The sequence below is a fragment of the Mytilus galloprovincialis genome, chromosome 5 (assembly GCF_965363235.1).
Source record: "Mytilus galloprovincialis chromosome 5, xbMytGall1.hap1.1, whole genome shotgun sequence".
NCBI lineage: Eukaryota > Metazoa > Mollusca > Bivalvia > Mytilida > Mytilidae > Mytilus > Mytilus galloprovincialis.
The window spans coordinates 58,294,130-58,307,569 of record NC_134842.1 but is presented as its reverse complement, the minus strand read 5'-3'; the positions used below and the strand labels follow the sequence as shown (position 1 = coordinate 58,307,569).

General features: G+C 37.7%; 21 non-coding genes across 21 annotated transcripts; 10 read left to right on the top strand and 11 right to left on the bottom strand.

Annotated features, from left to right (window-relative positions):
* The first annotated feature begins 295 nt into the window (after positions 1-295).
* Trnar-ccu (transfer RNA arginine (anticodon CCU)) lies at positions 296-368 on the top strand. The gene has a single exon. It is a non-coding gene; the product is annotated as a tRNA-Arg (tRNA).
* A 498-nt stretch (positions 369-866) lies between these two features.
* LOC143077099 (5S ribosomal RNA) lies at positions 867-985 on the bottom strand. Its single transcript, XR_012978868.1, has one exon. It is a non-coding gene; the product is annotated as a 5S ribosomal RNA (ribosomal RNA).
* A 306-nt stretch (positions 986-1,291) lies between these two features.
* Trnar-ccu (transfer RNA arginine (anticodon CCU)) lies at positions 1,292-1,364 on the top strand. Its single transcript has one exon. It is a non-coding gene; the product is annotated as a tRNA-Arg (tRNA).
* Positions 1,365-1,862: 498 nt separating this feature from the next.
* On the bottom strand, positions 1,863-1,981 carry LOC143077098 (5S ribosomal RNA). Its single transcript, XR_012978867.1, has one exon. It is a non-coding gene; the product is annotated as a 5S ribosomal RNA (ribosomal RNA).
* A 306-nt stretch (positions 1,982-2,287) lies between these two features.
* Trnar-ccu (transfer RNA arginine (anticodon CCU)) lies at positions 2,288-2,360 on the top strand. Its single transcript has one exon. It is a non-coding gene; the product is annotated as a tRNA-Arg (tRNA).
* Positions 2,361-2,858: 498 nt separating this feature from the next.
* Positions 2,859-2,977, bottom strand: LOC143077097 (5S ribosomal RNA). Its single transcript, XR_012978866.1, has one exon. It is a non-coding gene; the product is annotated as a 5S ribosomal RNA (ribosomal RNA).
* Positions 2,978-3,832: 855 nt separating this feature from the next.
* LOC143077105 (5S ribosomal RNA) lies at positions 3,833-3,951 on the bottom strand. Its single transcript, XR_012978874.1, has one exon. It is a non-coding gene; the product is annotated as a 5S ribosomal RNA (ribosomal RNA).
* Positions 3,952-4,257: 306 nt separating this feature from the next.
* Positions 4,258-4,330, top strand: Trnar-ccu (transfer RNA arginine (anticodon CCU)). Its single transcript has one exon. It is a non-coding gene; the product is annotated as a tRNA-Arg (tRNA).
* Positions 4,331-4,828: 498 nt separating this feature from the next.
* Positions 4,829-4,947, bottom strand: LOC143077096 (5S ribosomal RNA). Its single transcript, XR_012978865.1, has one exon. It is a non-coding gene; the product is annotated as a 5S ribosomal RNA (ribosomal RNA).
* Positions 4,948-7,486: 2,539 nt separating this feature from the next.
* LOC143077095 (5S ribosomal RNA) lies at positions 7,487-7,605 on the bottom strand. Its single transcript, XR_012978864.1, has one exon. It is a non-coding gene; the product is annotated as a 5S ribosomal RNA (ribosomal RNA).
* A 306-nt stretch (positions 7,606-7,911) lies between these two features.
* Trnar-ccu (transfer RNA arginine (anticodon CCU)) lies at positions 7,912-7,984 on the top strand. The gene has a single exon. It is a non-coding gene; the product is annotated as a tRNA-Arg (tRNA).
* A 498-nt stretch (positions 7,985-8,482) lies between these two features.
* LOC143077094 (5S ribosomal RNA) lies at positions 8,483-8,601 on the bottom strand. Its single transcript, XR_012978863.1, has one exon. It is a non-coding gene; the product is annotated as a 5S ribosomal RNA (ribosomal RNA).
* A 306-nt stretch (positions 8,602-8,907) lies between these two features.
* Positions 8,908-8,980, top strand: Trnar-ccu (transfer RNA arginine (anticodon CCU)). Its single transcript has one exon. It is a non-coding gene; the product is annotated as a tRNA-Arg (tRNA).
* A 498-nt stretch (positions 8,981-9,478) lies between these two features.
* Positions 9,479-9,597, bottom strand: LOC143077093 (5S ribosomal RNA). The gene has a single exon (XR_012978862.1). It is a non-coding gene; the product is annotated as a 5S ribosomal RNA (ribosomal RNA).
* A 306-nt stretch (positions 9,598-9,903) lies between these two features.
* Trnar-ccu (transfer RNA arginine (anticodon CCU)) lies at positions 9,904-9,976 on the top strand. The gene has a single exon. It is a non-coding gene; the product is annotated as a tRNA-Arg (tRNA).
* Positions 9,977-10,474: 498 nt separating this feature from the next.
* On the bottom strand, positions 10,475-10,593 carry LOC143077091 (5S ribosomal RNA). The gene has a single exon (XR_012978861.1). It is a non-coding gene; the product is annotated as a 5S ribosomal RNA (ribosomal RNA).
* Positions 10,594-10,899: 306 nt separating this feature from the next.
* On the top strand, positions 10,900-10,972 carry Trnar-ccu (transfer RNA arginine (anticodon CCU)). Its single transcript has one exon. It is a non-coding gene; the product is annotated as a tRNA-Arg (tRNA).
* A 498-nt stretch (positions 10,973-11,470) lies between these two features.
* On the bottom strand, positions 11,471-11,589 carry LOC143077090 (5S ribosomal RNA). Its single transcript, XR_012978860.1, has one exon. It is a non-coding gene; the product is annotated as a 5S ribosomal RNA (ribosomal RNA).
* Positions 11,590-11,895: 306 nt separating this feature from the next.
* On the top strand, positions 11,896-11,968 carry Trnar-ccu (transfer RNA arginine (anticodon CCU)). Its single transcript has one exon. It is a non-coding gene; the product is annotated as a tRNA-Arg (tRNA).
* Positions 11,969-12,466: 498 nt separating this feature from the next.
* On the bottom strand, positions 12,467-12,585 carry LOC143077109 (5S ribosomal RNA). The gene has a single exon (XR_012978877.1). It is a non-coding gene; the product is annotated as a 5S ribosomal RNA (ribosomal RNA).
* A 306-nt stretch (positions 12,586-12,891) lies between these two features.
* Positions 12,892-12,964, top strand: Trnar-ccu (transfer RNA arginine (anticodon CCU)). The gene has a single exon. It is a non-coding gene; the product is annotated as a tRNA-Arg (tRNA).
* Positions 12,965-13,440: the final 476 nt, after the last annotated feature.

Below are 13,440 nucleotides of genomic sequence, written 5' to 3'. Positions count from 1 at the left end.
TAAAATAAAGGCATATAAAGCTAAGAAACGCCGGAATGCATGGAATCATCACTTTGATATTGAAAATATTTAGAAACTGTTTTCGACATGAGATTTTTATACAGAAAACTTATGAAACTGATGAAATTTATACAGATATGAGATCAATCGATGAAATACAGTTTGCCATTTGTAGTTTCTGTCCTCCTTATTATTAATTTTCAAGTTCACTAGAAAGTTGATTTCAAGGATATGTGCGAATTTACAGAAACGACGTCCACGAATTACATGGGTATTAAAATGCACAACTACATACGCCTCCGTGGCCCAATGGATAAGGCACCGGCCTCCTAAGCCGGGGATTGCGGGTTCGAGTCCCGTCGGAGGTAGACAATTTTTACTAGCCTTACAACATATTCTGCCTAAATGCACTTTTTCGCAAAGATCCGTTGAAAAAAATGCCGTTATTGTAGCTACATAACGGCGTTTGAAATTAATTTTGTGCTTCGAAAGACTTACCAAACATGCAGCCATAACATTTCAGCGTCTTCGAATTCACCCTAGCGTCGCTATGACAATATTCGACAATGGAGAGGATAGACGTACTTCCTTGTGAAGTCATATTTCAGTCAAAGCGCAAATTAACGATTGTAAACTGAATATTTCGTGTTTTTCCTAATTTGACAAATTTACCGGTAAAGTTATATTCGTTACGACTTGTACATGTTGTAGTGACTTAGGAACTCGTCTGTCGACCTTTTTGTAACAGTTTTATCAAGGTAAATATGAACATGCAGGGACAAAATAAAATGAAGAAAAAAAAGAGGACAGGTGAAGGAGCTACTGAGAAGAAGACAGGAACAGACAGAGAAAATTATAAAAAGGAATGTCTACAACACCCGGTATTCCCAGGCGGTCACCCATCCAAGTACTAACCGAGCTCGACGCTGCTTAACTGCGGTGATCGGACGAGAACCGGTGTTTTCAGCGTGATATGGTCGTAGACACTAAGGTGACTAAAATAAAGGCATATAAAGCTAAGAAACGCCGGAATGCATGGAATCATCACTTTGATATTGAAAATATTTAGAAACTGTTTTCGACATGAGATTTTTATACAGAAAACTTATGAAACTGATGAAATTTATACAGATATGAGATCAATCGATGAAATACAGTTTGCCATTTGTAGTTTCTGTCCTCCTTATTATTAATTTTCAAGTTCACTAGAAAGTTGATTTCAAGGATATGTGCGAATTTACAGAAACGACGTCCACGAATTACATGGGTATTAAAATGCACAACTACATACGCCTCCGTGGCCCAATGGATAAGGCACCGGCCTCCTAAGCCGGGGATTGCGGGTTCGAGTCCCGTCGGAGGTAGACAATTTTTACTAGCCTTACAACATATTCTGCCTAAATGCACTTTTTCGCAAAGATCCGTTGAAAAAAATGCCGTTATTGTAGCTACATAACGGCGTTTGAAATTAATTTTGTGCTTCGAAAGACTTACCAAACATGCAGCCATAACATTTCAGCGTCTTCGAATTCACCCTAGCGTCGCTATGACAATATTCGACAATGGAGAGGATAGACGTACTTCCTTGTGAAGTCATATTTCAGTCAAAGCGCAAATTAACGATTGTAAACTGAATATTTCGTGTTTTTCCTAATTTGACAAATTTACCGGTAAAGTTATATTCGTTACGACTTGTACATGTTGTAGTGACTTAGGAACTCGTCTGTCGACCTTTTTGTAACAGTTTTATCAAGGTAAATATGAACATGCAGGGACAAAATAAAATGAAGAAAAAAAAGAGGACAGGTGAAGGAGCTACTGAGAAGAAGACAGGAACAGACAGAGAAAATTATAAAAAGGAATGTCTACAACACCCGGTATTCCCAGGCGGTCACCCATCCAAGTACTAACCGAGCTCGACGCTGCTTAACTGCGGTGATCGGACGAGAACCGGTGTTTTCAGCGTGATATGGTCGTAGACACTAAGGTGACTAAAATAAAGGCATATAAAGCTAAGAAACGCCGGAATGCATGGAATCATCACTTTGATATTGAAAATATTTAGAAACTGTTTTCGACATGAGATTTTTATACAGAAAACTTATGAAACTGATGAAATTTATACAGATATGAGATCAATCGATGAAATACAGTTTGCCATTTGTAGTTTCTGTCCTCCTTATTATTAATTTTCAAGTTCACTAGAAAGTTGATTTCAAGGATATGTGCGAATTTACAGAAACGACGTCCACGAATTACATGGGTATTAAAATGCACAACTACATACGCCTCCGTGGCCCAATGGATAAGGCACCGGCCTCCTAAGCCGGGGATTGCGGGTTCGAGTCCCGTCGGAGGTAGACAATTTTTACTAGCCTTACAACATATTCTGCCTAAATGCACTTTTTCGCAAAGATCCGTTGAAAAAAATGCCGTTATTGTAGCTACATAACGGCGTTTGAAATTAATTTTGTGCTTCGAAAGACTTACCAAACATGCAGCCATAACATTTCAGCGTCTTCGAATTCACCCTAGCGTCGCTATGACAATATTCGACAATGGAGAGGATAGACGTACTTCCTTGTGAAGTCATATTTCAGTCAAAGCGCAAATTAACGATTGTAAACTGAATATTTCGTGTTTTTCCTAATTTGACAAATTTACCGGTAAAGTTATATTCGTTACGACTTGTACATGTTGTAGTGACTTAGGAACTCGTCTGTCGACCTTTTTGTAACAGTTTTATCAAGGTAAATATGAACATGCAGGGACAAAATAAAATGAAGAAAAAAAAGAGGACAGGTGAAGGAGCTACTGAGAAGAAGACAGGAACAGACAGAGAAAATTATAAAAAGGAATGTCTACAACACCCGGTATTCCCAGGCGGTCACCCATCCAAGTACTAACCGAGCTCGACGCTGCTTAACTGCGGTGATCGGACGAGAACCGGTGTTTTCAGCGTGATATGGTCGTAGACACTAAGGTGACTAAAATAAAGGCATATAAAGCTAAGAAACGCCGGAATGCATGGAATCATCACTTTGATATTGAAAATATTTAGAAACTGTTTTCGACATGAGATTTTTATACAGAAAACTTATGAAACTGATGAAATTTATACAGATATGAGATCAATCGATGAAATACAGTTTGCCATTTGTAGTTTCTGTCCTCCTTATTATTAATTTTCAAGTTCACTAGAAAGTTGATTTCAAGGATATGTGCGAATTTACAGAAACGACGTCCACGAATTACATGGGTATTAAAATGCCCAATGGATAAGGCACCGGCCTCCTAAGCCGGGGATTGCGGGTTCGAGTCCCGTCGGAGGTAGACAATTTTTACTAGCCTTACAACATATTCTGCCTAAATGCACTTTTTCGCAAAGATCCGTTGAAAAAAATGCCGTTATTGTAGCTACATAACGGCGTTTGAAATTAATTTTGTGCTTCGAAAGACTTACCAAACATGCAGCCATAACATTTCAGCGTCTTCGAATTCACCCTAGCGTCGCTATGACAATATTCGACAATGGAGAGGATAGACGTACTTCCTTGTGAAGTCATATTTCAGTCAAAGCGCAAATTAACGATTGTAAACTGAATATTTCGTGTTTTTCCTAATTTGACAAATTTACCGGTAAAGTTATATTCGTTACGACTTGTACATGTTGTAGTGACTTAGGAACTCGTCTGTCGACCTTTTTGTAACAGTTTTATCAAGGTAAATATGAACATGCAGGGACAAAATAAAATGAAGAAAAAAAAAGAGGACAGGTGAAGGAGCTACTGAGAAGAAGACAGGAACAGACAGAGAAAATTATAAAAAGGAATGTCTACAACACCCGGTATTCCCAGGCGGTCACCCATCCAAGTACTAACCGAGCTCGACGCTGCTTAACTGCGGTGATCGGACGAGAACCGGTGTTTTCAGCGTGATATGGTTGTAGACACTAAGGTGACTAAAATAAAGGCATATAAAGCTAAGAAACGCCGGAATGCATGGAATCATCACTTTGATATTGAAAATATTTAGAAACTGTTTTCGACATGAGATTTTTATACAGAAAACTTATGAAACTGATGAAATTTATACAGATATGAGATCAATCGATGAAATACAGTTTGCCATTTGTAGTTTCTGTCCTCCTTATTATTAATTTTCAAGTTCACTAGAAAGTTGATTTCAAGGATATGTGCGAATTTACAGAAACGACGTCCACGAATTACATGGGTATTAAAATGCACAACTACATACGCCTCCGTGGCCCAATGGATAAGGCACCGGCCTCCTAAGCCGGGGATTGCGGGTTCGAGTCCCGTCGGAGGTAGACAATTTTTACTAGCCTTACAACATATTCTGCCTAAATGCACTTTTTCGCAAAGATCCGTTGAAAAAAATGCCGTTATTGTAGCTACATAACGGCGTTTGAAATTAATTTTGTGCTTCGAAAGACTTACCAAACATGCAGCCATAACATTTCAGCGTCTTCGAATTCACCCTAGCGTCGCTATGACAATATTCGACAATGGAGAGGATAGACGTACTTCCTTGTGAAGTCATATTTCAGTCAAAGCGCAAATTAACGATTGTAAACTGAATATTTCGTGTTTTTCCTAATTTGACAAATTTACCGGTAAAGTTATATTCGTTACGACTTGTACATGTTGTAGTGACTTAGGAACTCGTCTGTCGACCTTTTTGTAACAGTTTTATCAAGGTAAATATGAACATGCAGGGACAAAATAAAATGAAGAAAAAAAAGAGGACAGGTGAAGGAGCTACTGAGAAGAAGACAGGAACAGACAGAGAAAATTATAAAAAGGAATGTCTACAACACCCGGTATTCCCAGGCGGTCACCCATCCAAGTACTAACCGAGCTCGACGCTGCTTAACTGCGGTGATCGGACGAGAACCGGTGTTTTCAGCGTGATATGGTCGTAGACACTAAGGTGACTAAAATAAAGGCATATAAAGCTAAGAAACGCCGGAATGCATGGAATCATCACTTTGATATTGAAAATATTTAGAAACTGTTTTCGACATGAGATTTTTATACAGAAAACTTATGAAACTGATGAAATTTATACAGATATGAGATCAATCGATGAAATACAGTTTGCCATTTGTAGTTTCTGTCCTCCTTATTATTAATTTTCAAGTTCACTAGAAAGTTGATTTCAAGGATATGTGCGAATTTACAGAAACGACGTCCACGAATTACATGGGTATTAAAATGCACAACTACATACGCCTCCGTGGCCCAATGGATAAGGCACCGGCCTCCTTTGTAGGGTTAGTGTTTTGAAGTGGTTACACGTATATTCTATGTAGCGAAAAAAACTTCTGTTATTAAGGTTTTGCTTGGATATCCCAGCAGGGAAAGTGGAATAAATTTTCGAACTTTGTTGACAGTAAGTGATTTTGAACTATTTAGCAAAATAAACATTTGTAAAGTCGAGTTATAAATGAAATGTATCGTGTACCTTTCAAAGCTGGAGGCTCCATAAGGTTATTTTATCATTAATAAAATTCTGACAATAAGTAAATGAATATGGATAAGTTACCGAAGTTTTTATTGAGTGCTATAGCAAGTGCGTGTGATGAATTTAGTACAATAACATACAGTGTACATGGTGACAATGAAAAAGCAAGAATATCTATCATGTTTGCAAAATCTGACAATAATAAACAGATTAAACGCAAATCGGGCGCAGCATTGAGAAGAGACAATAAGCGTTTACGGGAATATAGCGAAAACAATAGTAAAATACAAGTTACACATTTAGATACATTAGACAATATAACTGCAGAAAACGAAAATGAAATAACTAGTATTAGTAATGATGAACCAAGCATGGATTTTGAAAATGAACCCGTTTGTGCCTCTGAATATATTTCAAAACAGTGTGGTGACAATATAGAACGATCGACTATAGATATAAATAGTGACTTGCCTAACCGGTTTATTGACTTACCTATAAACCAGGTAGATCCAATAATAGATACACATGAAGAAAAGACAATAGTTCCAAAAATAAAACACAATAGAACAGTTATAGATAAAGATAACGGAACGATTATTAATAAGGAAAAGAGTGATAAAAATAGTGTTACTCCGCCACAAATATTACACGAACGTTTTGGCAAAATTGTATTTAAAAAAAGTCGAGCTGGCCGAGATTTATTAATAGGAAAGGTTCAAAACAGGGAATTGTTGGTAGTATATGAAACGGACAGAATGCAGATAAGAACGATGAATGACGACGATTACAACTATGAACATTATGAACAGTTGGTTTTAAAAGAATTCGAGGATGTGACCGAAACCATTTTTTGGAATGATACGGCCAATTATGGAATTGAGAAAATGATTAACTATGTAAAAAAACATAATTTATAATGTATTATTTTATTTTTTATTTGATAAGTCTAATGTGAGATAGGGATGAGTGAACCTAGTATGACAGAGGTTTTTTTTGTTGTTTTTTTTATTGTTGTGCTTTTAATTGATTTAAAAATAAGATATAGACAATGCAATATATTTCCAAGGAACGTGTCATATTTATAAAAATACATAGCATTCATAATTTTGCGTTACTGGAATGGATATTGCCAGCCGTATATGCGTAATGTGAATCTTTGACTTTTAAGAGACATTTTTACAATTATGGAAAATATTTGCTTTAGATATTAGATTTAATATGTTTAATAACTATATATCTGTCTGACAATTCTTTGAGATAATATTTTAACCGTGTGTAAGATTATATATAAAAAAAAGGGAAAAAGGAGAAAAAAAAAATGAATGATAGAGTAAGAATGAGGAAGCCAAAGAGTATAAGGACTTGATGTTTTCTATTACATATGTAAATATTGTAAAAATGAGATGATGAGATGAAGTTGAATAAATATATACAAGATAAAAAAAAAAAAGGCACCGGCCTCCTAAGCCGGGGATTGCGGGTTCGAGTCCCGTCGGAGGTAGACAATTTTTACTAGCCTTACAACATATTCTGCCTAAATGCACTTTTTCGCAAAGATCCGTTGAAAAAAATGCCGTTATTGTAGCTACATAACGGCGTTTGAAATTAATTTTGTGCTTCGAAAGACTTACCAAACATGCAGCCATAACATTTCAGCGTCTTCGAATTCACCCTAGCGTCGCTATGACAATATTCGACAATGGAGAGGATAGACGTACTTCCTTGTGAAGTCATATTTCAGTCAAAGCGCAAATTAACGATTGTAAACTGAATATTTCGTGTTTTTCCTAATTTGACAAATTTACCGGTAAAGTTATATTCGTTACGACTTGTACATGTTGTAGTGACTTAGGAACTCGTCTGTCGACCTTTTTGTAACAGTTTTATCAAGGTAAATATGAACATGCAGGGACAAAATAAAATGAAGAAAAAAAAGAGGACAGGTGAAGGAGCTACTGAGAAGAAGACAGGAACAGACAGAGAAAATTATAAAAAGGAATGTCTACAACACCCGGTATTCCCAGGCGGTCACCCATCCAAGTACTAACCGAGCTCGACGCTGCTTAACTGCGGTGATCGGACGAGAACCGGTGTTTTCAGCGTGATATGGTCGTAGACACTAAGGTGACTAAAATAAAGGCATATAAAGCTAAGAAACGCCGGAATGCATGGAATCATCACTTTGATATTGAAAATATTTAGAAACTGTTTTCGACATGAGATTTTTATACAGAAAACTTATGAAACTGATGAAATTTATACAGATATGAGATCAATCGATGAAATACAGTTTGCCATTTGTAGTTTCTGTCCTCCTTATTATTAATTTTCAAGTTCACTAGAAAGTTGATTTCAAGGATATGTGCGAATTTACAGAAACGACGTCCACGAATTACATGGGTATTAAAATGCACAACTACATACGCCTCCGTGGCCCAATGGATAAGGCACCGGCCTCCTAAGCCGGGGATTGCGGGTTCGAGTCCCGTCGGAGGTAGACAATTTTTACTAGCCTTACAACATATTCTGCCTAAATGCACTTTTTCGCAAAGATCCGTTGAAAAAAATGCCGTTATTGTAGCTACATAACGGCGTTTGAAATTAATTTTGTGCTTCGAAAGACTTACCAAACATGCAGCCATAACATTTCAGCGTCTTCGAATTCACCCTAGCGTCGCTATGACAATATTCGACAATGGAGAGGATAGACGTACTTCCTTGTGAAGTCATATTTCAGTCAAAGCGCAAATTAACGATTGTAAACTGAATATTTCGTGTTTTTCCTAATTTGACAAATTTACCGGTAAAGTTATATTCGTTACGACTTGTACATGTTGTAGTGACTTAGGAACTCGTCTGTCGACCTTTTTGTAACAGTTTTATCAAGGTAAATATGAACATGCAGGGACAAAATAAAATGAAGAAAAAAAAGAGGACAGGTGAAGGAGCTACTGAGAAGAAGACAGGAACAGACAGAGAAAATTATAAAAAGGAATGTCTACAACACCCGGTATTCCCAGGCGGTCACCCATCCAAGTACTAACCGAGCTCGACGCTGCTTAACTGCGGTGATCGGACGAGAACCGGTGTTTTCAGCGTGATATGGTCGTAGACACTAAGGTGACTAAAATAAAGGCATATAAAGCTAAGAAACGCCGGAATGCATGGAATCATCACTTTGATATTGAAAATATTTAGAAACTGTTTTCGACATGAGATTTTTATACAGAAAACTTATGAAACTGATGAAATTTATACAGATATGAGATCAATCGATGAAATACAGTTTGCCATTTGTAGTTTCTGTCCTCCTTATTATTAATTTTCAAGTTCACTAGAAAGTTGATTTCAAGGATATGTGCGAATTTACAGAAACGACGTCCACGAATTACATGGGTATTAAAATGCACAACTACATACGCCTCCGTGGCCCAATGGATAAGGCACCGGCCTCCTAAGCCGGGGATTGCGGGTTCGAGTCCCGTCGGAGGTAGACAATTTTTACTAGCCTTACAACATATTCTGCCTAAATGCACTTTTTCGCAAAGATCCGTTGAAAAAAATGCCGTTATTGTAGCTACATAACGGCGTTTGAAATTAATTTTGTGCTTCGAAAGACTTACCAAACATGCAGCCATAACATTTCAGCGTCTTCGAATTCACCCTAGCGTCGCTATGACAATATTCGACAATGGAGAGGATAGACGTACTTCCTTGTGAAGTCATATTTCAGTCAAAGCGCAAATTAACGATTGTAAACTGAATATTTCGTGTTTTTCCTAATTTGACAAATTTACCGGTAAAGTTATATTCGTTACGACTTGTACATGTTGTAGTGACTTAGGAACTCGTCTGTCGACCTTTTTGTAACAGTTTTATCAAGGTAAATATGAACATGCAGGGACAAAATAAAATGAAGAAAAAAAAGAGGACAGGTGAAGGAGCTACTGAGAAGAAGACAGGAACAGACAGAGAAAATTATAAAAAGGAATGTCTACAACACCCGGTATTCCCAGGCGGTCACCCATCCAAGTACTAACCGAGCTCGACGCTGCTTAACTGCGGTGATCGGACGAGAACCGGTGTTTTCAGCGTGATATGGTCGTAGACACTAAGGTGACTAAAATAAAGGCATATAAAGCTAAGAAACGCCGGAATGCATGGAATCATCACTTTGATATTGAAAATATTTAGAAACTGTTTTCGACATGAGATTTTTATACAGAAAACTTATGAAACTGATGAAATTTATACAGATATGAGATCAATCGATGAAATACAGTTTGCCATTTGTAGTTTCTGTCCTCCTTATTATTAATTTTCAAGTTCACTAGAAAGTTGATTTCAAGGATATGTGCGAATTTACAGAAACGACGTCCACGAATTACATGGGTATTAAAATGCACAACTACATACGCCTCCGTGGCCCAATGGATAAGGCACCGGCCTCCTAAGCCGGGGATTGCGGGTTCGAGTCCCGTCGGAGGTAGACAATTTTTACTAGCCTTACAACATATTCTGCCTAAATGCACTTTTTCGCAAAGATCCGTTGAAAAAAATGCCGTTATTGTAGCTACATAACGGCGTTTGAAATTAATTTTGTGCTTCGAAAGACTTACCAAACATGCAGCCATAACATTTCAGCGTCTTCGAATTCACCCTAGCGTCGCTATGACAATATTCGACAATGGAGAGGATAGACGTACTTCCTTGTGAAGTCATATTTCAGTCAAAGCGCAAATTAACGATTGTAAACTGAATATTTCGTGTTTTTCCTAATTTGACAAATTTACCGGTAAAGTTATATTCGTTACGACTTGTACATGTTGTAGTGACTTAGGAACTCGTCTGTCGACCTTTTTGTAACAGTTTTATCAAGGTAAATATGAACATGCAGGGACAAAATAAAATGAAGAAAAAAAAGAGGACAGGTGAAGGAGCTACTGAGAAGAAGACAGGAACAGACAGAGAAAATTATAAAAAGGAATGTCTACAACACCCGGTATTCCCAGGCGGTCACCCATCCAAGTACTAACCGAGCTCGACGCTGCTTAACTGCGGTGATCGGACGAGAACCGGTGTTTTCAGCGTGATATGGTCGTAGACACTAAGGTGACTAAAATAAAGGCATATAAAGCTAAGAAACGCCGGAATGCATGGAATCATCACTTTGATATTGAAAATATTTAGAAACTGTTTTCGACATGAGATTTTTATACAGAAAACTTATGAAACTGATGAAATTTATACAGATATGAGATCAATCGATGAAATACAGTTTGCCATTTGTAGTTTCTGTCCTCCTTATTATTAATTTTCAAGTTCACTAGAAAGTTGATTTCAAGGATATGTGCGAATTTACAGAAACGACGTCCACGAATTACATGGGTATTAAAATGCACAACTACATACGCCTCCGTGGCCCAATGGATAAGGCACCGGCCTCCTAAGCCGGGGATTGCGGGTTCGAGTCCCGTCGGAGGTAGACAATTTTTACTAGCCTTACAACATATTCTGCCTAAATGCACTTTTTCGCAAAGATCCGTTGAAAAAAATGCCGTTATTGTAGCTACATAACGGCGTTTGAAATTAATTTTGTGCTTCGAAAGACTTACCAAACATGCAGCCATAACATTTCAGCGTCTTCGAATTCACCCTAGCGTCGCTATGACAATATTCGACAATGGAGAGGATAGACGTACTTCCTTGTGAAGTCATATTTCAGTCAAAGCGCAAATTAACGATTGTAAACTGAATATTTCGTGTTTTTCCTAATTTGACAAATTTACCGGTAAAGTTATATTCGTTACGACTTGTACATGTTGTAGTGACTTAGGAACTCGTCTGTCGACCTTTTTGTAACAGTTTTATCAAGGTAAATATGAACATGCAGGGACAAAATAAAATGAAGAAAAAAAAGAGGACAGGTGAAGGAGCTACTGAGAAGAAGACAGGAACAGACAGAGAAAATTATAAAAAGGAATGTCTACAACACCCGGTATTCCCAGGCGGTCACCCATCCAAGTACTAACCGAGCTCGACGCTGCTTAACTGCGGTGATCGGACGAGAACCGGTGTTTTCAGCGTGATATGGTCGTAGACACTAAGGTGACTAAAATAAAGGCATATAAAGCTAAGAAACGCCGGAATGCATGGAATCATCACTTTGATATTGAAAATATTTAGAAACTGTTTTCGACATGAGATTTTTATACAGAAAACTTATGAAACTGATGAAATTTATACAGATATGAGATCAATCGATGAAATACAGTTTGCCATTTGTAGTTTCTGTCCTCCTTATTATTAATTTTCAAGTTCACTAGAAAGTTGATTTCAAGGATATGTGCGAATTTACAGAAACGACGTCCACGAATTACATGGGTATTAAAATGCACAACTACATACGCCTCCGTGGCCCAATGGATAAGGCACCGGCCTCCTAAGCCGGGGATTGCGGGTTCGAGTCCCGTCGGAGGTAGACAATTTTTACTAGCCTTACAACATATTCTGCCTAAATGCACTTTTTCGCAAAGATCCGTTGAAAAAAATGCCGTTATTGTAGCTACATAACGGCGTTTGAAATTAATTTTGTGCTTCGAAAGACTTACCAAACATGCAGCCATAACATTTCAGCGTCTTCGAATTCACCCTAGCGTCGCTATGACAATATTCGACAATGGAGAGGATAGACGTACTTCCTTGTGAAGTCATATTTCAGTCAAAGCGCAAATTAACGATTGTAAACTGAATATTTCGTGTTTTTCCTAATTTGACAAATTTACCGGTAAAGTTATATTCGTTACGACTTGTACATGTTGTAGTGACTTAGGAACTCGTCTGTCGACCTTTTTGTAACAGTTTTATCAAGGTAAATATGAACATGCAGGGACAAAATAAAATGAAGAAAAAAAAGAGGACAGGTGAAGGAGCTACTGAGAAGAAGACAGGAACAGACAGAGAAAATTATAAAAAGGAATGTCTACAACACCCGGTATTCCCAGGCGGTCACCCATCCAAGTACTAACCGAGCTCGACGCTGCTTAACTGCGGTGATCGGACGAGAACCGATGTTTTCAGCGTGATATGGTCGTAGACACTAAGGTGACTAAAATAAAGGCATATAAAGCTAAGAAACGCCGGAATGCATGGAATCATCACTTTGATATTGAAAATATTTAGAAACTGTTTTCGACATGAGATTTTTATACAGAAAACTTATGAAACTGATGAAATTTATACAGATATGAGATCAATCGATGAAATACAGTTTGCCATTTGTAGTTTCTGTCCTCCTTATTATTAATTTTCAAGTTCACTAGAAAGTTGATTTCAAGGATATGTGCGAATTTACAGAAACGACGTCCACGAATTACATGGGTATTAAAATGCACAACTACATACGCCTCCGTGGCCCAATGGATAAGGCACCGGCCTCCTAAGCCGGGGATTGCGGGTTCGAGTCCCGTCGGAGGTAGACAATTTTTACTAGCCTTACAACATATTCTGCCTAAATGCACTTTTTCGCAAAGATCCGTTGAAAAAAATGCCGTTATTGTAGCTACATAACGGCGTTTGAAATTAATTTTGTGCTTCGAAAGACTTACGGATGGTTCGAACGCACCGAAAGGTCAAGATGTAGTGGTTATAGGACTCTATAAAAATTCCGAAATTGGTGAGTTTGGATGAATGTTTTCCACTTGAATTGTTGTACATAGTATTTATTAATGCAAAAAGAACGTTTTTGACTGTATTTTGACTTATTTGAGTACCCTTATTCCTGTTTATCGGCAAACAGGATAAGGGGGAGGGGATTTAGTTTGAAGGGGACAGTAACGTGTCTTACTTCGTTTTTCTGAATTTGTGTTTTGCGTTCGGAAAAATGGATAAGGTGACTAATAAACGTTTTCGATCTCCGAATCGACAGAAACAGAACTATGTTGTTGGAGATAA